At 37.6% G+C, this 21,848-nt stretch overlaps 1 protein-coding gene across 2 annotated transcripts in view; it reads left to right on the top strand.

The window, feature by feature from the left end:
* The first annotated feature begins 13,983 nt into the window (after window positions 1-13,983).
* Window positions 13,984-21,848, top strand: part of RLIM (ring finger protein, LIM domain interacting) — a 31,926-nt gene continuing 24,061 nt past the window's right edge. Inside the window, exons 1-2 of one of the 2 annotated variants that reach the window (XM_057538147.1) lie at window positions 13,984-14,220; window positions 16,054-16,117. The gene's annotated coding sequence lies outside the window, so the exon portion shown is untranslated. The remainder of the gene's footprint in view (window positions 14,221-16,053; window positions 16,118-21,848) is intronic. The other variant, XM_007188455.2, reaches the window with a different exon arrangement.

The raw sequence follows: 21,848 nt of genomic DNA, 5'->3' as shown, positions 1-21,848 counted from the left end.
GTAAGATATACAACATAATGCCATTAGCATCTATTGAAAAAAATATGCATATACATGTTTTGCAAGAATACCTATAAATGAAAAGATACCCACTAAACACTTTAGAATAGTTGTATATGGAGAGTGAGGAAGTGAAACGGGAGTCTCATATGAGGATGAAAAGGAATATATAAACAAGGAGCAGGCATTGGCCAGACCAATGACAATGTGGAAATAAAATACCAGAGTATAAAATCATTCAGCCAGGAGGCAATAAAAGTAGCCAGTGTGCAGATTTCTACAAAGAGCTACAAAGGCCAGATTTCTGACTCTTCTAAAATCTGTAGGATAAGTAACAAAAAGGCAAATCGAGTGGCTCAGCCTAGAAGCTGAACTGCTAAAGAAAAATATCTAGAACTCATTCTCAGATGTCACTTTTAGACAACCTCTCTTTCCAAGGGTCCACTCCCTACAGTTGATCACACATTTTAAGATGGACTATATTTTGAAAGCTCACTTCTATGCAATTTAACACTAGCAGGCACTTTAAAAATACCATTTCTCTAGATTCATTTATTTATTCATCTAACAAATATTTATTTAGCGCCTAGTATGCAAGGGTGAGACTAAGGATGTAGTCACTAGATTAGAAGCTGGGAGTATATACTATAAGGGTACAGACTTTGCCAGTGGTATAGAAGTTTCACAGGACAAGGGTTTGAGTGGGGCCATAAGCTCCTGGACTAGGAATGTATTGCTTAGAAACCTATAATTCTCACTGACTCCTGTGCCAGTTCCCATGTTTTCTTCATCACAAAGGTAATCCCTGCATCTCCCCACAAAATGCAAATTATAGGATTGTTAGCAGATATCATTCCCAGTGTAGGATCTGATGTGGTTGAGGGGCCTCAAAGTGGGTTAGAGTTTTAATTATTCACAAATGAACACTTCCAGGCTAATTTGAAAAAGGAGTACACCTGGGTCACATGAGACCTCACTAGTGCTCTCTGCTATTAAATCTTTACTGAGTGTAGGGATCCTGCTGCCAGGATTTGGGTGTGGGAGACTTATAGGGCTTGCTGATGAGCAGAAGGAATATTAAGCCAAGGCCTGCTGCATAGCACTTTGGATTTTCATAGTGACATTTATACCTTGACAGCCCAATAAATATGTAAGAAGACAGTGGCATTAGTGTGTCCCCCAGAATTTATACTGCCTCATTATCTTAACCCATTATAAATTCACAGTTGGTCAATCTGCCCATATTTCTAAACTCCCACCTCTACAGTCACCACTTCCCTGTGTAAAAACATAACTACAGGAGATTTCAGAATCAATAATTCTCTATCAGAGGCTTTGAGGAAGCAAAAGTACTACCCAGTTACCTGCTGTGTCTCTGAGGGATGATTAGGCTCCAACCCATGTCCTCAGCTCAGCTGCAGCTATAATTAAGGATAAGCCATAATCTGCCTTTAAAATGTCCTCCACGTTCCATGCCTTCCTTGCACAGCCATAACTATTTTAAAAAATCAAATCATCAAGGGCTCAAATCTGGTCTTTATCCTGTCCTCCTATTTCTGAGATCAAATGTATAAATCCTTGAGCTCTGCTATCTGATTCTGAAGAGCTTGTTAGAAACCTTTTAAAATAATTTAGTGGTTTTAGGGGTTTTAACACTTATTCTCTCTTGGGCACCTGCTGATATACTGAAGTACAAACTTTGTACTCTCATCTCAGTTTTGATGTGGAGTATGGAGTTCTGAAGATGAGAAATGAAATATGACTAAAGGCGTGTAAACCTGTCCTGCTTACCAGCCTCCCAAAAGCACAAAGCCCTTATCACTTCAGCTGATTTAACACTGGCTTATAACAAGGAGCCCAGAGTGGGTACAGATAGCCCATTTACCAGTTGCCCTGGTATGTGGATTTTTATTTAAATATTACCAATAAAATGCCCAGAGAAGCTAATTAGTAGAGTCATAGAAGATTGGGACTAGACCCAATATCATCCAAACAGAGATAGCACAAGAAAATAATTGTTTGGGCTAAAGTTGACAAGCTTGACTGGTATGCCCCCCAAATCTTTAATGGTCATTTGTACTCTTAGCCTTGGCAAGTACTTCCCTTTCCCAATATATGGCAAAAAGCCTGTAGAACTATAGCACTATTAAAAAAAAACCCTGTCACTTTTTTCTCATTACTGATGAGAAAGAAGTTGGCATATCTAAATATGCATGCCCACATAGGTACATAGGCTTATATGTATGCACATGCACGAATGCAGTTAGTCAACATTTATTGAATGCAGAACTCTATGTGGCAGGAAGTACCAGGGGAAATTTTTTAAAAATGCCTAATCTCTGCCCACATGATAGTTATAGTCTAATGGACAATTGAGATGCGCAGGAAGATGAGCAAAAATTGATTACTCTAGAGATAAAAACCTCTTTCTCTTCCATAACATTTGCTTTTTTTTTTCTTCTGAGTACAAAAGTAATACATGTTTCTTGCAAAAACTTTGGGAAATAATCACCTATAATGCCAGTACCCAGAAATATATGTATATATTTAAATACATATCCTTCCAGACTTGTTTTTCCTATGCTTATAAAATGTCTTTAAAGGCTACAAACGGTATGATTCCAACTATATTACATTCTAGAAAAGGAAAAACTGTGGAGATAATAACAGGATCGGTGGTTTCCAGAGGTTGAGGGAGAAGGATGGAGGGATGAATAGAGCACAGAGGAGTCAAAGAACAGAGAACTTTAGGGAGTGAAAACGCTTTGTATGATACTATAACAATGGATACATGTCATTATACATTTGTCCAAAACCACAGACTGTACAACATGAAGAGTGAACCCTAATGTAAACTATGGACTTTGGGTGATAATGATGTGTCAATGTCGGTTCATCAATTGTAATAACAAGGGTACCACTCTGGTGAGTGATGTTGATAGTGGGAAAGGCTAGCCATGCGTGCAGGCAGGGGGTAAAGGGGAAAGCTCTATATCTTCCTCTAATTTTGCTGTGAAACTAAAACTTCTCCAAAAAGCAAACTCTTTTTTAAAAAGTTGTTTTACAGAAACAGAATCACGGACATAGAGAACAGACTGGTGGTTGCCAAGGGGGAGAGGGTTGGGGGAGGGATGGAGTGGGAGTTTGGTGTTAGCAGATATAGGCTTTTATATATGGAATGGATAAGCAGCAAGGTCTTACTGTATGGCATAGAGAACTATGTTCAATATCCTATGATAAACCATAATGGAAAATATTTTTTTTAAAAAGAATGTATAGATATGTATAATTGAATCACTTTGCTGTACAGCAGTAATTAACACATTGTAAATCAACTATACTTCAATAAAAATATTGTTTTAAATGGCTTTAAAACAAAATTAGAATCATACTATGCATACAAAGTTATGAACTGTTTTTTCTTACCTGACAATATGCCACAAAGTTTTCCACATCAATAATATCTCATCATAAAGTATGCAATAATTTATTAACAAATATCATAATTCACAACAATGTGAATATACTTAACACTACTAAACTGTACACTTAAAAATGGTTAAGATGGTTAAAAATAACTTTCAAAACAAACCAAAAACTCCCTAATTATTGAAGAGAGGGTATTTTAATTTTTTGCTATTATAAATAATTCCATAATGAGCAATCTTTGAGTGATATTTTTGTGCATGTGCATATCTCTGATACTTTCTATAGGTAAAATTCCTAGAATTGGGACTGCTAAGCTCCCAATTATGAGCAAGGGTATGAGCAAAAACAGAAATATCTTTACTGTTTTTCCTTATTTTAAAAATAATTTGTGCTTGTAAATTTTTTCAGAAAATGTCAAAAAAATGTAAAAGAAAATACAAAACTTACTTTTAACCCCACTATCCAGAGATTAAACACTATTAATATTTTGGTAACTATCAGACTTTTTTTCTTATATACAAATATGTATATATTATTATACATATCTTAAAAGGAGCATACTGTATTTGGTAACCTGGATTTTCATATCATAAATGTCTTTCCATACCAATAAATATAGGCAGGCATAATTATATTTCATTTCTTAAATACATTTCACTGAACAAGTGTACCGTAAGTTTTGTAAGCAATACCATATTTCTGAATATTTTGTTTCTAGTTTTGCATTATTAACAACATTTTCTGAGCACTTATGTAATTATTTCCTCAGGATAAATTTCTAAATGCAGAATTGCTAAGTAAAATATTTATAAGGTTTTTGGGATATAATGTCAAATTTTACTTCAGAAAGGATGGACCAATGTATACTTTCACTGATTACAGGAGTTTCATTTTTTTAGGAGTTTCATTTTTTATCTATAAAATGGTTTCATCCATACAGATGTTATTTTTGTACTTTTTTGTTCAAAGTTAATTAATTGTCTCAACATCACTGATTAAAAAGTAATCTATCATTCAGTTGATTTGGAATTCCATCTTTATCAGATATTTACTTGGAATATTTGCATATCATTCAGGTTTTCTATTGCCCCCCTCCCAAAACTGGTATCTGGCACTACTTCTTTGAAATTCTCTTAAAATAATAATAATAATAATAATAATAATAATAATAATAATAATAATAATAATAATAAACAACGTCATTTGCTCCCAATTAAATTCTTCTTTAGGTACTCAAGTCTGCAGAATTAACCTTGTCTGTAGTAACTGCCTACAGTGTGATTTAAAATGCCATCAAGCACTCCCACTTGAAAATATCTTCCCCACCAATCTGTTATGGCTCCCTCAAGAGACGTCTCTTTTGGTTATACCAAAGTTCCCAAACAGGTTGCACATTCAAATTACTTGGGGAGGTTTGTTTGTTTGTTTGTTTGTTTTTAAGTACAGATATCAGTCCTACTGGAATCAGACTCACCAGGGCAGGCTCTGGCACCAGTGATTTTGAGGTTTGGCAATCATTGGATTCTAGCAAAAAGATAACAGTTATCTCAAGAAAGCAAGAGTTAAAACCCATATATATTATCTGGAGAGAATCTCTCCCAATCCTCCTCCTAAGCTGGAAATTGGTTTATTCAATTTGAGCTAATTATCACTTTGGAATAGGCCACCAAGGAGGCTTGAGCCCTAAGAGGAAAAGTACAGAACTGGCTTAATTTGGAAGGGAAGGAAGGAACATAATGCAGTAATAATATCTGGACAGCATTGGGTTCCAGGCTGGGAATACCAATCCATAAACAAAGTTTCTCTTCCTTATGTTTGTCAGCATGTTAAGTGTAATCAGCATGATCTTAGGTGATATTCAGGTGAACAGTCTCTATTTTACTAATTATGTATTGATTTTCCTCCATTTATGACAAGTGATACTGGTTTCCCATTTATAATAGTGATATAAAATATCCTTTTAAATAAACATATTTACGTTTTAAAAGGTGAGTCAATTTAAAGGAAAAAAAATCACTGATAGCAAGAGGATATAACAAACTTTTGAATATAATTAGAAATAACTGAAGTTGGCTAAACACTGACAATGAGATTCCTGGGGTAGATGCTTGGAAGTCTAGTTTGGGGAAGAATGCCAAAGGGACAACTAAAATGAGCTTTGTCTATCTGGCAGCTTTGCTCAGGGTTAGAGCTAATACCAACTACATTGGTGTCTCTTATGTTCCTCACCTCATCTTGTGCTGTCTTTTACTACATTTATTCAACTGGCAGCATGAATCAGTCAAACTGTACAATTTCAACTTTACCCTAATGGAAAGTGACCTGTCCAGCTACACTGCTGCCTAAGTCTGATATTCCATTTAAGACTTTAGGCTTCTTGCTCAATCACGTTCTGGACCAAAGAAGCAGGTGACCACTGCCCAGGCTTTCCGGAAGTCAGAGACTGCACCATTTCTGTAGGTATTTCCAAGTGCTTTTGTCCTGCCAAAACAAACCCAAAAACAAAAACAAAACAAGAAAACAAGGAATTAACCTAAGCCAAAGAAATAAGAGACTTTAGCTGATTTGCATAATGGGGGTGGGGGGGAGGGGAGAGAGAACTTTTATTTGAAAAGACCATGCCCATTCAAGATCTTTAGTATTGTAAGATATATAGAAATTTTGAGGAACAAAATTTCCAGCAAAGCCAGGTTTTCTATCTTTTCAATCATCTTTAAGAAAACATTTCTTAATGTATTATTCACTTGAGCCCTTGGTTTAGGAGCTTGGAGATCTGGATTGTTAGAAGCAGCATACAATTATAGTACAGATCTCTCCATTATTTACTACTTGTGTGATCTCATGCAAAATTTGGTTTTGCTGCTTTAAGCTTCATTTTCCTCGACTATAAAATGTTCATAACATCTCTCAAGGTTTTTTTGGTAAAAGTTAAATGAGATAATGTGCATTATGTTCTTGGCACATACTAGGGACACAATGGAGGGTAACTATTAGTATCGGGTTTTTTTAAATTTTATTTATTTATTTATTTTTAGCTGCGCTGGGTCTTCATTGCTGCACGACAGCTTTTCTCTAGTTGCAGAGAGCGGGGGCTACTCTTCGTTGCAGTGCATGGGCTTCTCATTGCGGTGGCTTCTCTTGTTGCAGAGCACAGGCCCTAGGCGCATGGGCTTCAGTAGTTGTGGCACGTGGGCTCAGTAGTTGTGGCTCACAGGCTGTAGAGCACAGGCTCAGTAGTTGTGGCACATGGGCTTAGTTGCTCCGCGGCATGTGGGATCTTCCCGGACCAGGGCTCGAACCCGTGTCCCCTGCATTGGCAGGAGGATTCTTAACCACTGCGCCACCAGGGAAGCACTATTAGTATCATTTTAACTAAAGTCCATCATCCAAACATTTCTCTGCAGATAACCCGCATCTGAATCTTGTAGAGAGTTTATTTAAAACGAATATTCCTGAGTTCTACCCTAAGATGTCTGAATCAGATTCTTAGGATGAAGCCTAGGAATCTATATTTTAAGTAAATGCCCCTCCCATCTCTCCTTCTGGGTTTGAGATATAAAGGCTTTGTGAGGAAAAAAGTCTGCACTTGGTTTTTTATTTCTCGGTGAGTCTGTGGGGAGAAGAGGTCTTTTGGAAGTTGGCACTTTTCAAAGTGCTGAGAAGGACAGACCTTTCTATGAAGAGACTAAGAAAGCAGAGGTGTGCGTTAGTATTGAGTGCGCAGTCCCAGAGGGCTCGATGGGAAGTGTTGAGAGAGTGCAAAACAGTGCAGATCATGATGGAAGTGGATTTACAGCTGACCTCTATGGAAATGAGAGTTTAGATGGGTGCGGGACCAGATGAGCTTGAAGCTTTCATGACAACTGAAGAGGATGGAGATAAGAAGCAGGGACAGAGTCATCCTCTCTCTAAACAGAAACTTGGTATAAAGTTGTTTGATGCCAGAGAAAGTGCATAGTCAACTGAATCTATTTTAAACATTTTATTATTCACAGTTTATATAAATGACAAAGTATTTATTAAAATAGATTAATAATTGGAGATAAGATGGGTGTTTCTTCTCTAAATCCAAGTCTTCTGTCTTCTCCTTGGTATACTGCACTTAATTTGTTACAGGAAGATCACTTTCTGGTTGTTTTTGGCGTGAGTTGAAAAACTGCCCTGTGCTATCTAAACCAGAGCATCTGAAACCTTCATGTTTGGATACATAAGGTGCTTGATACTGCTTCCTTAAGCAGTCATTTTTATATCTCCCATATATCTCCCAAAAGCATAGAATGGAAAGAGAGATATTTCATTGCTGCTGTAATAGCTGGAAAAAAAGACATGACAGTGAATCTACTGAGTTCCCCTACTACTAATGTAATTAACCAGGCATCAGTACATATTTTATTTCTACTATATTTGGATATTTGCAACATAATACTTCTTATTTCTAGAGTATATTTTACTGGAGGAGAACAACCCCAGTTAATTAACTTACAGGGCATTTGTGGGAGGAATGATATACATCACTATATACATTTTCAAAAAGATGAACTGAGTTCTAGAGCAACTAGGTCTTCAATAACAATGCTAGTATAAACATGGCATTGTGCTGCTAGGAATGAAAGCAATTGTAATCTTTTCTACTAATCTAAGGTAAATATACAAGATGTTCTTAAGGCTTTTAGGTTAAAAATATCTTCCGCAGATGGTAAGGAATAAAAGGGATTTACTCTTATGCTTTGTGTGCTTCACTCCCTAATCTTTCATTTATTTTTTTAACACCTTTATTGGAGTATAATTGCTTTACAGTGTTGTGTTAGTTTCTGATGTATAACAAAGTGAGTCAGTTATATGCATATGTATATCCTCCTTATCCCACCGCTCTAGGTGGTTGCAGATCACCGAGCTGATCTCCCTGTGCCATGCAGCTGTTTCCCACTAGCTATCTATTTTACATTTGGTAGTGTATATATGTCAGTGCTACTCTCTCACTTCGTCCCAGCTTACCCTTCTCCCTCTCTGTGTCCTCAAGTCCATTCTCTATGTCTGTCTTTATTCCTGTCCTGCCCCTAGGTTCATCAGAACCATTTTTTTTTTTTTAGATTCCATATATACGTGTTAGCATACGGTATTTGTTTTTCTCTTTCTTACTTCACTTTGTATGACAGACTCTAGGTCCATCCACCTCACTACGAATAACTAATTTCGTTTCTTTTTATGGCTGACCTCAAACATTTTATAAATATAAACTTGTGGCTGACTTCCTAAAAAGTGTTGCCTGGGCCCCTACAATGGAACCAACATATCAGCTTTAGCTTCCACATATCTCACAAAATGATTGATTGTAGATGAAATTACATCCTCAGGATGCCTCCCTTCTAGACTGTGAACTTCCTCAGGACAGAGACTATATCTTTTATATCTGTAACCCCAAGACCTAGCACAGTGCCATGGTACACAATAAATATTGTTGAATGAATGACAACTGAATGAATAAAGGAATGAATGGATTACTGATTACCTTTCAGTTGTCTCTTCTCATCCTGCTATCCCCTTCCTCAGGGCAAACTGAAGAAAACATTTAAAATCCATTCATATCTTGAATATTATTATGAACTCCTAAAGGAATGACCTTAAGCAAAATGGAAGTGCTAAGAGGCAGATACTGGTTTTCTAGTTAATTGATTTTGATCAGTAATTCTTATGCAAAAAATTTTAATAAAGACATTAGAGGCAGCATCTAGACTAAATAAATATATATTTGGGTGGTGTCAATTTTTAAAAACAAAACCAGTTTAATTTCTTAAAGATAAAGGAATTTGGACCCTTAAAATAGTAAATAAATCCACCATAAAGAAAATGCAGTCACAAACACATAGCAGCCATAAAGATCTTTAAAAAAACAAACAAAAAAAACCTTCATCAGATCATTTTTTTTTTAAATGAAAGCTTCTTTATTTATTTATTTTTGGCTGCGTTGGGTCTTCGTTTCTGTGTGAGGGCTTTCTCTAGTTGCGGCAAGCGGGGGCCACTCTTCATCGCGGTGCGCGGGCCTCTCACTATCGTGGCCTCTCTTGTTGCGGAGCACAGGCTCCAGACGCGCAGGCTCAGTAGTTGTGGCTCACGGGCCTAATCGCTCCGCGGCACGTGGGATCTTCCCAGACCAGACCAGGGCTCGAACCGGTGTCCCCTGCATTGGCAGGCAGACTCTCAACCACAGCGCCACCAGGGAAGCCCCTTCATCAGATCATTTTTAAAGGATCCCTTTTTAAACCTCTTGAACAACTTCCCATTGCTTTTAGGATAAGATCCAAAATCTCTAATTTGAACTATAAGCTAACTCATTGATTCATTCCAGAAATATTGATGAGTGTCTATTAGTATTTTAGGCTTGGAAAATACAGTGGTGAAGCACGGGGGCAAAGCCTCAGTCCCACAAAACTTTACACTGGGAGCGGGCCAGTGGGAAGACTGACAGACTATAAACAGAGAAATACAATCAATAAACATCGCAAACAAATAGACAAGATAAATTCCAATGTGATGAGTGCTATGAAGAAAATAAAATAGAATGATTTTCTAGAGAAAATGAGCTACTCTTTCAGTTTCCCAGGCTCCATTTTCTCACCCCAGGAAATCTGTGCAGGTTATTCCCTCAGGGCTCCTCCCTTATCTTCCTTCTTTCCCTAACCATCATTCTTCCTTCAGTTCAAGTCTCAGCTAAAAATGGCAACTCTATGGGTTAAATATTCCTTTTATATACCCGTCCCAATGTACCAATATGTTGTCTCCTTTGTAATGTTCATTACATTTACGAGTATTTGGTCAATGTCTGTCTTGCCACAAGGGCAGGGTCTTCTTGTCTGTGGTCTACTGATCTATTCCCAGCCACCAGCTGGGAAATAAAGTAGATGATCAATCTACAGTAGATGATCATCATATAATAGGTGATCAATACATTTTGTTGAGTAAATGAACAGAAGGAAAATTAGAAAATTCTTTTATTATTTTCCTGTTAAGGAAGGGATAAAAATATGTGAACATCACACATATGTAAAAAGCACATGGGAGAGAAATGCAATTAGGCTGAGGAGAAACTCAATGAGAATTATTCAGTGGGTTGCTTCCCTGGGTTCTAGGGTGGCACTGAATGCCATCATGGGATAAACTGTTTTGAGAAGTCATATCCTAGGTGTTGGAAGTAAGCAGCCCCTTGGTTATAAAAGAGCATGGAAGAGTACATGGGAGGGAGAGAGAGAGAGAGAGAGAAGAAAGAAGGGAGGCAGAGGGGGAGGGAGGAAGGAAGGAAGGGAGGAAGGAAGAAGGAAGAGTAGACTTGTTGAAGCATGGAAGGAATAAGCAGATGGGGAGATGCTCTTTCTTTTTATTTTCAGATTCAGACAGACTTTTCTTTTAAAATAAAAATGGCCCCTCCTCCCAATACCAAGAAATACATGCATATTGTAAATATTCAAGACAATACAGAAAGAGGTAAAGAATTAAAAATGACTAATAATCCTTTCACATTTTATTTGCATGTATATTCATTTAGACTTTTTTTCCTATGTATATTTACACATATCTTTTTAATATAAAAATAGAATAATATATGCTATTTTATAAATTGTCTTTTTATTTAAAAACATATTTCCAGATCTAGCTACTCATTTCTAATGGCTATGTAGGAGTCCATTATGTGGATGCACTGTATTTTAATTATTGTTGAATGTTCTTTTTTCTGATTTTTCAGTATTTCAATATTATACACCTATGATTAACATCTTTGTACATTTATTACGTATATTTTTGAAAACTTGTCCATTTATTTTCCTTAAAATAAATTTGTTTGTGGACTTGTTGGTCAAACAATATGGATATTTAGGCTTTTGATACGTGTTGCCAAATTACCTAAAAAAGGTTATATCAGTTTGTACCAGTAGCATATAAGTGTGCCCATTTCATAGTATCTTCATCAACACTTAATATTATAAAACTTTTAATCTTTGACATTCTGATAGGAAAAAAAGAGATATCACTGTTTTTATTTTTATTTCTCATTATGAGTGAGGTTGATTACTCTGATTAATATTATCATATGCTTATCAGCCAAATATTTTCTCCTTCTTTGAATTGTCTATTCATGCCCTTTGCACGTTTTTTAATTGGGGTATTTATCCTTAAAAAAAATTTATAATAGCACTTTATAGACTACAGATCTTCCTCAATTTACGATGGGGTAAATTGGGATGGGGTAAATTTCTTGGGATGTGTCCCAAGAAATCCATCCTAAGTTGAAAATATCCTAAGTGGAAAATGCATTTAATACACATAACATACCAAACATCATAGTTTAGCCTAGCCTACCTTAAACATGCTCAGAAGACTTAAATTAGCCTACAGTTGAGCAAAATCATCTAACACAAAGCCTATTTTATAATAAAGTGATGAATATCTCGTAATTTATTGAATACTGTACTGAAATACAGAATGGTTGTGTGGGTACAGAATTGCTATCAGTGTCTGGGTTGTTTACCCTCATGATGTGGCAGACTGGGAACTGCAGCTTGCTGCTGCTGCCCAGCATCACCAGAAAGTATCGTACTGCATATCGCTAGCCCAGAGAAAGATCAAAATTCAAATCTGAAGTACAGTTTCTACTGAATGAGTATCGCTTTTGCACCATAGTAAAGTCAAAAAATCGTAAGTCGAACCACGTAAATTGGGGACTCTCTGTAGTGATACTAGCCATACATGTTTATCATATGCAGCATTTTTGTCAATTTCTCATTTCTCTTTTAATTTTATTATAAACCAGTACTACCCCTTAGCTGTCATATGGAAATTATTTTTCTCAGTTTGTCATTTGTCTTTTAACTTTATTAACCTTATGTTTTGACATTCAGAAGCTTTACTTTCATTTATGAAGTTGTATTTAACAGTAATTCCTTTTATGGACTTTGTGTCATGTTTAGAAAGTCCTTCCACCTCCCCAAGGCTATGGACATATTCACTTACATTTTCCACTTCTTTTATGACTTTATATTTTACATTAAGCCACGTTTGCCTCAAGAATATGTCAAGGAGTGGCTAATGTTATTGCCATAATCTCAATATCAGGCTTAATAGCAATTGCAGGCCACTGAAGAACTCATTTTACACATTCTAGGTAAAAGTTCTAGTATATGACATGTAATATAAGACAAAAGCTGAGTAGAGACACAATACCAAACTCATATTCCCATACTGTCAAAAATGACAATATCAAGCCTGTTGGAACGTTGAGCAGGGAAGTATGAAGGATATTGTTGTAACTGCTTGGAGTGAAATATATTTCTGGCTGATGAAATGGCCGTCATGCCGAGGCCGGCACTCTCTCAAAAAATATTTGAGGGCCTACTATGAGCTCGCTGCGGATATAACAGTGAACAAAACAAAAAGGTTTACTGTTCTTAAGGGGGTGGGGTAAACAAATAAATAATATATTTTCAGATGAAGTGCTCTAAAGAAAATTAAGCAGGTAAGGGGACGGGTAAGTTGTTATTTCAGATAGGGTGGTTAGGGAGGTGTTCTCTGGGGAGGTGACATTGAGAAAAGGTAAAGTTGTAGAGGTGGGAACAAGTTTAGTTCGCTGGAATAATACTAAGAAAGCCAGTGTAGCTGGAGTGTTACCTGAAAACACAGAAAACAGAAAAATGGGGTGGGGGGGAAACAGGGACACACCCTAAAACCGTGGTTGTTTTTCTTTCACTGTGAAAACGGGAGTTGGATGCTGGGTAGCTCATTCTCTACCTTCCTTCACGCATTACCATCTAAGAAAGGCCTTCCTTAACCACCCTTAAATTCCAACCTTATCAGATTTTCCCACCGTTTTACAGTCACCGCCCTCTTCCAAGGATTTCAGAATTACCATCTCAGAGAGGCCACCTCTGACCACTCTTTTTAAAACTGCAATTCCCGTTTGCCCCCACCGGGCGTTCTCCCGCCCACCTCCCCCCGTTTTACTTTTCTCCCTAGCATTTATCATCAACTGTATATATGTTATACATATATATACACATATATATATAGTAATTATTGTCCCTCCAAGTAGAATATAAAGACCCATGAGAACTGGGATTTTGGTCTGCTTTAATTTCCGCTGTATCCCCAACATCTATAATAGTGCTTGACACTACAGCTGGCGCTCGATAAATGTCGAATAAAGGTAGGATGCTGTATTAACCGGTCCGGACTAACTGTGTGAATCGACGTCAGGTTAGACTAGTATCGCATTTCTCACTCTGAAAAGGGCTTCCAGCAGTCAGACGGTGACGTCCTCCAGTTTTCAAAACGGGAAAGCCAACGTTCCCACAATTCTCAGAACGCGAAATTTCTCGCCACAATTCAAAATGGCGGAGGAGGGTGGGGCCTGTCACATGGTGGGCGTCACAGCGGTTTTCCTTTTCCAGGCCGCGGCCCGCCTTGCCGCGTCGTCAGCCGGCAGCCTTCTCCTCCCACCGAGCCTTTTCGAGGAGTCGCCTGGGATTGGCTACTCGGCTGGGAGTCGGGCTGCGGGGCCCGGACGCGGCATCATCACTTCCTGTTGTGCGCAAGCGTTTCCTGTCGCTGCTTGGTAACAATGGGGAAGATAATGGCTGCCTGAGCAACGTCTCCGAGCAGGCGCTGGGCTAGAGGCGGGTCTCAACCAGCGACTCATCGGAGGCGGGCTTGAGAGCGGCGGTAGGGGAGGCGCGCAGGAGCCCCGGCGGCGGCGGCGGCGGCGGCGGCCGGACCGACCGAGTCGGATCCCGACACTAAAACCGAGTAAGTGAAGCCTTGGGAATCCTCTGAGAAATGGATGGAGAGCGAGAGGAAGACAGCGGAGCCGCGCGGTTACTGCGTTCTCTCAAAATGGCCTGAGTGGCGCATCGTGGCGGAGGCTCAGCGCCGCCTCCGGACCCCAGGCGCAGGTTGCTGCGGGGGGCTCCGTGGCGTAGTCGCCGCTGCCATTTTAGTTGGGTGTATGGCCGACAGGCTCTTTGAAGAAGGGGAAGGAGGTGGAAAGTACTTCCTCTCCGTGGTCGCTCGAGCCGCGGCCGGGGCCCTCCAGAACCTTAAGAATTTTGGGGAGGCGATTTTCGAGTGTTGGCTTCAGGCGTGAGAATCTTTGATCGTCTCAGGTTTTTCTCTCCTCGGTTCTCTGGAGACTTCCCTCGCGTCCTCCTCCCCCCCCTCCCTTTTACATGGCGGGCTTGGGTTTAGGAAATGGGGGAAAAATCAGGCTGCTCTAAGTTAGATGCTGAGAACTCGTGGGCCTTTATATTTCCCAGGATTTGCAAAACCCCATTTTGAGCCCTTCTGCAGGGTACTATCAATTAGGCGCCCCCTGGGGCCACGATGACATCTTCCCTGAGGATCTGAGGCAAATGTGGTTTACTCCCTTGCTCGAATAACCCTGGCATATCCTTTGGCAGATATCACTGCAAGGATCCCCCCAAAAGGGAGGGAAAGCCGTTGCGTGTTTGTTGTTTTTCCCTGGGTGAGGGTGGGAATTGGGCCAAATGATTTTGAAGTTAATTTCCGTTCAATCCGTGAGCAACCCAACCCCTCCCCCCTCAAAAAAATGCCTAAGGGTCTCGGCTTCTGCGGGCGGTACCTGCCACGTACGCCATAGCTTTAGTAACTAGTATTAACCGGTTGGGCTTCTGCTTCCTGAATACTCAGTCCCTTTTTCCCTTATGCTGATTAATTTCAAGATGGAGGAGACAGCCACGTTCCTTCCCTAGACAGTTTCACCATACTTATTCCACAGGTTAGTCCGGGATTCTGAGGACTAGCAGGCTTGTTATTTAGGTCATTCTTTAGTTTTGGGGCAAGAGGAAGCATTTATATCAGGTTGTCATCCACTGTTTGCAAGGCCCCAGAATAATTTTTTGCTGGAAATAAGGAACCCGCATTTCCTGAATCAGAATTAACTGCAGTGGCTTTGGATGATTGAAGGGAGGAAGAAATAGACATACTATTACTAATCATTTTTTTGATTCTTCTCCTTATTAAAGACAGAATACTTATATCACCTCGTCAGGTACATTATGTCCGTCCTGGATGATTTGAGAGCAGGCAGGCACAGTTATCGCTCCCCCAAAATCGGTTTTCTAAGTTGTAAAGATAAAGTACCCAGGAAGACCAATCTAAATATTTTTTAGTTGGATTTTAGGATACTCTTACTGAAAAAATGTTTTTCTTTAGCCTAAGATGTCCTGATGATCTTTCATACTTTAGTTACTGCCTTAGGCTAGTGTAATGTGCCAAATAAGTTTTTGGAAGTAACTGAGAATCTGAAAATAATTACTGGTCTGATGAGAAAAGGCCTATTTTAAGTAACTTTATATTAAAAGGTAGATTGGCTCTCGGCCTTTAAAGGCTATCTTATATACAACATATAAGATTCCTGGTTCCCTCTGACCTTCTCAGTCTCCCCAAATATCCTAATACTAATGTTGAGTTACGTTGGGTTGTGGTGAGTGTGTGTGTGTGTGTATGTGTGTGTATCTGTATCTAAAATATATAGGATATTATTTTTTTAGGATGTGTCTGATTCAAAGAAAATGTCTATCTTATAAAAGAGGAAGAATAATGGATTCTTTTTTTTTCTAGAGCAGAGTGTGAAGAAAACTAAAATCCAGTTTATTGTATTACAATACTATGTCATAACAGTCAGGTAATTTATTTTTTGTTGCGTCTCCTGATGATTTATGTGTAGAATGCATGTTTAAAAATATTTATTCTGTTTTGCAGGCCCTGTAATTGGATGGGCTTATTTGATATGTTAGTTGGTCTTGGGCATTCTTAATGATCAGAATGGGTGTTTTTCACTGGGAATTCAAAAGGTAGTGTTCCTGAGTAGCTGGAACCTCATTAGTGCTGTATCTGTCAATTTTTTTCCTTTAAAAAATAACGTTTGAAATTTACCAGTACCTGTATGGAACAGAAAAAACAACACAGAAATTTGCTGCCTTAAATTACTGTTGGAATGAGATGGGTATAAATAAATAGTGTTTAAATGTTTATTGAATAACAAAATGAATTATCAGTAGACTGTATTACAGGAATATAATCTCATTATTTTGTGTGACATTCGATTTTTTTCCTTCAAGGTCCAAAAAGTCATAAATGATATATAATACTGTAATTGGTATTAACTCCTTTCATCATCATTGTTAAGGTAGCCACATAATTTATTGCCCTAGCCAGGATGCTTTTAAGAGCAAAAGGGACATTATTAATAATGCATCCGGGTGCAAACCTGCATTGTCCCAGGCAAACTGCGATGGGTAGTTAGCCTAAATTCATAACTAATTTGTATTGAATACTATGTGCTAGGTCCTGTGCTTCACATGCATCATTTTGTACTCCTTACAGCAAAGCTTCATGAGGATGTTACCTATTTTACAGAGGTAACTGAGACTCAAAGGAGAGATTAGGTAATTTGTCCTCAATTACATAGCTAATAAGTGGTAGAGCCCCCATTTTAACTCAGGTCTGTCTGATGCCAAAGTCACTAAACTTTTGTGTCTTTAGACTTAATTGCTATCTAATAAGATTGGAAATGCAAAGAAAATGAAAGGTTGTAATTTTTAGAATCTATAGGTTATTTGCATCAAAAGCTTTTGTTAAAGGAAATTTGCTTTATGAAGCACGTGAGACTTATTTAGCAATTACACCCTCTTTTGGTCTGTCAAGGTTCCTGTTTCAGCTGTTACTGCTTGTGATAAAGTTTGATAAACTTAATTTAAAATCAGAAATGGCTTTAAGAAATAGCTTAATAATGAAGTCATATCTAGAAATGTAAAGCTGGTTGGATATATTCTTTCAGGTTAGTGAACATGTAGTGAGGCCTTAAATAATACAGTAGATCAAATGAGACATCTGCATTTATGGAATTATAATGTGTATATTACTTTTCCCAAAGCTCTAGCGGATTGGGAAATAGAGTAAACCACTCACCAACCTCCTGTTCCCTTGATTTACCGTAAAGTAGATAACAAATTAGAAAGTAAAAAGTCCTCTGTCAAACCCAGACCAATTAGGTGCTAGAATTTTGGGCCACTGACTAGGACTGGGACATGTTTTTCTTTTGTAAGTCTAATTCCTTAACATTTCTGTATAACACAGACATTTCCAAAACTTATGGCCCATTGATTTTAAAAAGTATCCAGCTTACATGATCCTTTGACATTTTGATACCCAGTGTAAGAAAGCAATAACACTTCTGTGCCTATTTTTTCTTTGTTATTTTTTTTTCCAACCTGGAATGTGGAAGTTTCCCAGATAATCAAACAGTTCATTTTAGATGTAAAATTCTTGACAATCTTGAACAATTTGGGAATATATTTGTGAACTTGTGGTTTTGCTCTTGAAATATATACTTGATATTTTTGCTGTAGATATTCTTGTAGTTTAGTGCTTCAACCCAAGGTTTTAATTTCATTAGTCATAATATCACCGACATATGTGGGAGACAAATATCTGTAGACAGTGCACGGTATATATGTAGATTTGTGGACCTCTTGCAATAATTTCACTACTACAGGTTGGGCTGCTGTTACAGCGTTTGCATGGTGATGAACATGATACTTTCTGTGGGGGAGAGGAGATATTTGTGTTCAGTGTTTTCAGTTTTTTCTGGAATGAAAAATGGTCTCTTTCCTCCTGTTCTTCACTTGAGTGTATGAAGAAAGGATTTAACTCTTAATTACAATTTTCATTTTTTATTGACCAAAGTTCCTGTTAGTGTCAATTACATCTAAGGTGACCATATAATTTATCCAAACTGGGACACTTAGGCGTGAATGAGGGCCATATTAATAATTATTACAGGAAAACAGTTGTAGACTGCTACTCTTCTGGATAAACCGGGGATATATGGTCACCTTTGTCACCATTTCTGTGTAGGAGCACTGGTTCAGGGATCACAGTTGTCAGTGTGTTTGGTTCTGTAACACAATATTGTTTTCCTCAAACAATATAGCAGTCATTTGTATTTGTGTAGGTAATATTTTCTTTTTTGGTCAAGTGATTTTAATTTTAAAAATTGACTTCACTCTTTTAAATATAGTTCATTTTTGGTGGAAAACTTATTTCTTAAAAAATAGTACTTTACCAATTAACACCAAAATTGCCAGTAATCAGTGACTTTTACATTAATAACTTAAAAATAAACACATGAATCTTTTGGGTTTTTGAGTCATTTTTTGACTTCTTGAAAATAATGAGAAGTCAGAATTGAGTTAGTGTGAATAAGACCAAATTCTAATTTAGTGGCATAGCTTGATAATAAAAGAGCATGAACTGGGTTGAACTGGGTAATTGAAGATTAAATTCACTGTCTAAAGTACTTGAGTGAATTGAAATGCCATTATAATGGTTTCTTTTTTTAACTAACTTGATCCTGTGAATTGGCAGCATTTGGCTTGGTCTCCATCCTTTGATTTGTTGACATTCTTAATATTCTTTCGGTTTAACTGTTTTAGAGGGTTGTTGTAAGTCAGAATTGTTGGTGAGCTGCAGACTTCCTGCCAAGAGATTAGACACATGCTGAATCCTTTTTTTCCTGCTGTCCTTTTCAAGTGGTAAAGATAGAAGAATATAAACCAGGCTAAGCTAACATTGCCATGCAGATATTTTATAATCCCATTTTGCTCTAGTAGTATCAGCAGTGGTGGAGGCCTTAGTAGCATCCTCTGATAGGCCAGTAATGGAAATGATCAACAAATTGTTTGTGTGGTGAGAGGTACTGTGCAATAAGTAAAGGCAGTGAAACATAAACCCTGCCCTGTTTTTTAAAGAGGAATGCTTTATATTTCTTTAAAAAAAATAAGATAGTCATAAAAAGAGATAGAAGTGTATGAGTGAAATAGCAGTAAGAAAAGCACAGCTTCTAAGCTTACATCCTGGTTATTCATGTTGTTTCTTAAGCTTTATTTTTCTGACTTAGTATTGTAATGTGATGCAGGTTATATCTTATTCATAGTCACAGATTCATAGAATTGGAAAGGTATCTTGTAGATAGCTTAATCCAGTACTCTAATATTGATGGAGATCCTGAGACACAAAAGGTTAAATAAATTGGCCAAATTTACACAGTTAGTTACTGTTACAGCCAACACTAGAACCTAGTATCCTCTCTTTTTCCATTTTCACAGAGCTGAATTCCACCCTGCTACTCATAGAATAAAAAAGCTATCTGGTGATCAACCTTTGATTTGTCTGCTACAAATGCTGTAAAATTTTAATGAAACATTCTATATAGGAAGAATTCCCAACACTTTTGTATATAACTACATATACGATGGTATTTTATTTTCATGACCTCAAATTCAGCAGTTCTGTGTGATTTGACCTTTTTTTGTTTTTAACTATATTATTTTTCATTTTGGTGATGGTATTATTGAGCTGACATTTTCGTTATTCACAAGGCTTGCATGTCATTAATTCTCATCTACTCTATGAGGTTCTTAATGAAGAAGCTCTGTTGCACACAGAATAATGTTTGCCCTTCTCTTTTCAGCATGACACATTTTTACATTGGTACATACGATTTTTTTAATTGGCATGTTGTGCTTTAGAACACTATCGAGTTTTGGAGCTTGTATGAACACATCCAAAAGGTGATGATGCTCAAGGTATAATACTTCAGTAGTTGGTTGATATTAGGTTACCTTGATTCCTCCCTCCCACCATACCTTTTTGTTTTTAAAAAGAGGTTATTTCTTCCAGACTTAATAGATGTGGCTTATTTTAAAACTGATATTCACACAAGCATTTGAATTTCAGAATTCAGTTTTTTAAGTGTTGTTTTGTTGACCATATATTTTAGTGCCTTAAATCTTCTTAATTGATGCAGTATGTCCATTGAATATAGTATGCGTGTGCTTATACTTAGCACCAGGTCTTCTGACCCATTAGTACTGAACAGTATGTTTTAAGTAACTTTTTGCCTTAACATTATAACAAAATTACATTTTTTAAAGATAGGCATACATGGATTAGGAGAATTAAATGAAATACTTTTAGCAGTGGTTAGAAACATAGTAATCTGCATAACTTATATTAATATATGATAATGCCTATAGGAGAATTGGAGATCTCTAAAAATGCTTTAAAATTCTCAAGGTGAATAAAATCTGCTTTAAACTCCCTAGTTACAGAATAAATCTCAGGTTTGGTTTTCTTGCTGGCTTTTCCTCCCCGGAATTAAATTTACCTGACACAGTCATACATTTATTGACCAAATGAGTAGTTTTTGAAATGACTGGGCAAATTTTCTAATTTGGCTGCTTGTGTTCCAGGAATGGATTTGGATATATTGGCACACAGTACTCTGAAAGAAATAAGGTTAATAAAATACGTTATTTATCTGAGGGGCAACTCTATTTAAAACAAAAATACTAAAAGTTGACTTATTTAAAAATAAGTCCTGCTGGGTTCAGACTGCTTATAAAAGGTGTTTTGTCATTTTGGAAGTTTTCATACCGGAAATGAACATGGTCTAAAAAGCTCATAGTGAGGTTGAATACATTGGGCATGCCTATTGGGACTGAAGGAATGTATTTATTTAAAGTATATAGTCTTGGCATATATTGGGAGGCAGTTGTCCATTTAGTGAAAAGTTGACTGGATTTGGAATCAGGAGGCCTGGATTTAATTACTGGCTCTTTCCACTTAGTAAGCACATGGCCTTTGGTAAATCACTTCCTCTGTCTGTGCTTCTGTTTTTTATCTGTAAAATAGATTTGGTGATTCCTGCTTCATAGGATTGTTGTAAGGCTTCAATGAAATATAGGTGAAAGGGCTGTATGAATAGGGTGGTAGGTATTGCTTATAACTAGGAAGAGACCTAAGTGATTTAAGAACAATTACACATTTGTTCTCTTAATTGTTTTATTGGTAAGCTTTCCCTAGAAATATTTAAGTTTAAAAATGGCTGTGGCTTCCCTGGTGGCGCAGTGGTTGAGAATCTGCCTGCCAATGCAGGGGACACGGGTTTGAGCCCTGGTCTGGGAAGATCCCACATGCCGTGGAGCAACTAGCCCCGTGAGCCACAATTACTGAGCCTGCGCGTCTGGAGCCTGTGCTCAGCAACAAGAGAGTCCGCAATAGTGAGAGGCCCGCGCACCGCGATGAAGAGTGGACTTGCCGCAACTAGAGAAAACCCTGGCACAGAAATGAAGACCCAACACAGCCATAAATAAATAAATAATTTTTTTAAAAAATGGGTGATGCTAACTGTATACTCAATCCAAAATTTCTGACTTGTGCACATGAATATTATAACTGAGTATAAGGTAACTAAATAAAAAGATTTACAATCTTCTCTTTTATGATGATAGAAGGAGCTTGAGGGAGGGGGACGGTGGGGATTCTTTTTTTCTCTTATGTAAGTTAAACTG

The sequence above is a fragment of the Balaenoptera acutorostrata genome, chromosome X (genome assembly GCF_949987535.1).
Source record: "Balaenoptera acutorostrata chromosome X, mBalAcu1.1, whole genome shotgun sequence".
Lineage (NCBI taxonomy): Eukaryota > Metazoa > Chordata > Mammalia > Artiodactyla > Balaenopteridae > Balaenoptera > Balaenoptera acutorostrata.
This window is presented reverse-complemented; position numbering and strand designations above follow the sequence as displayed.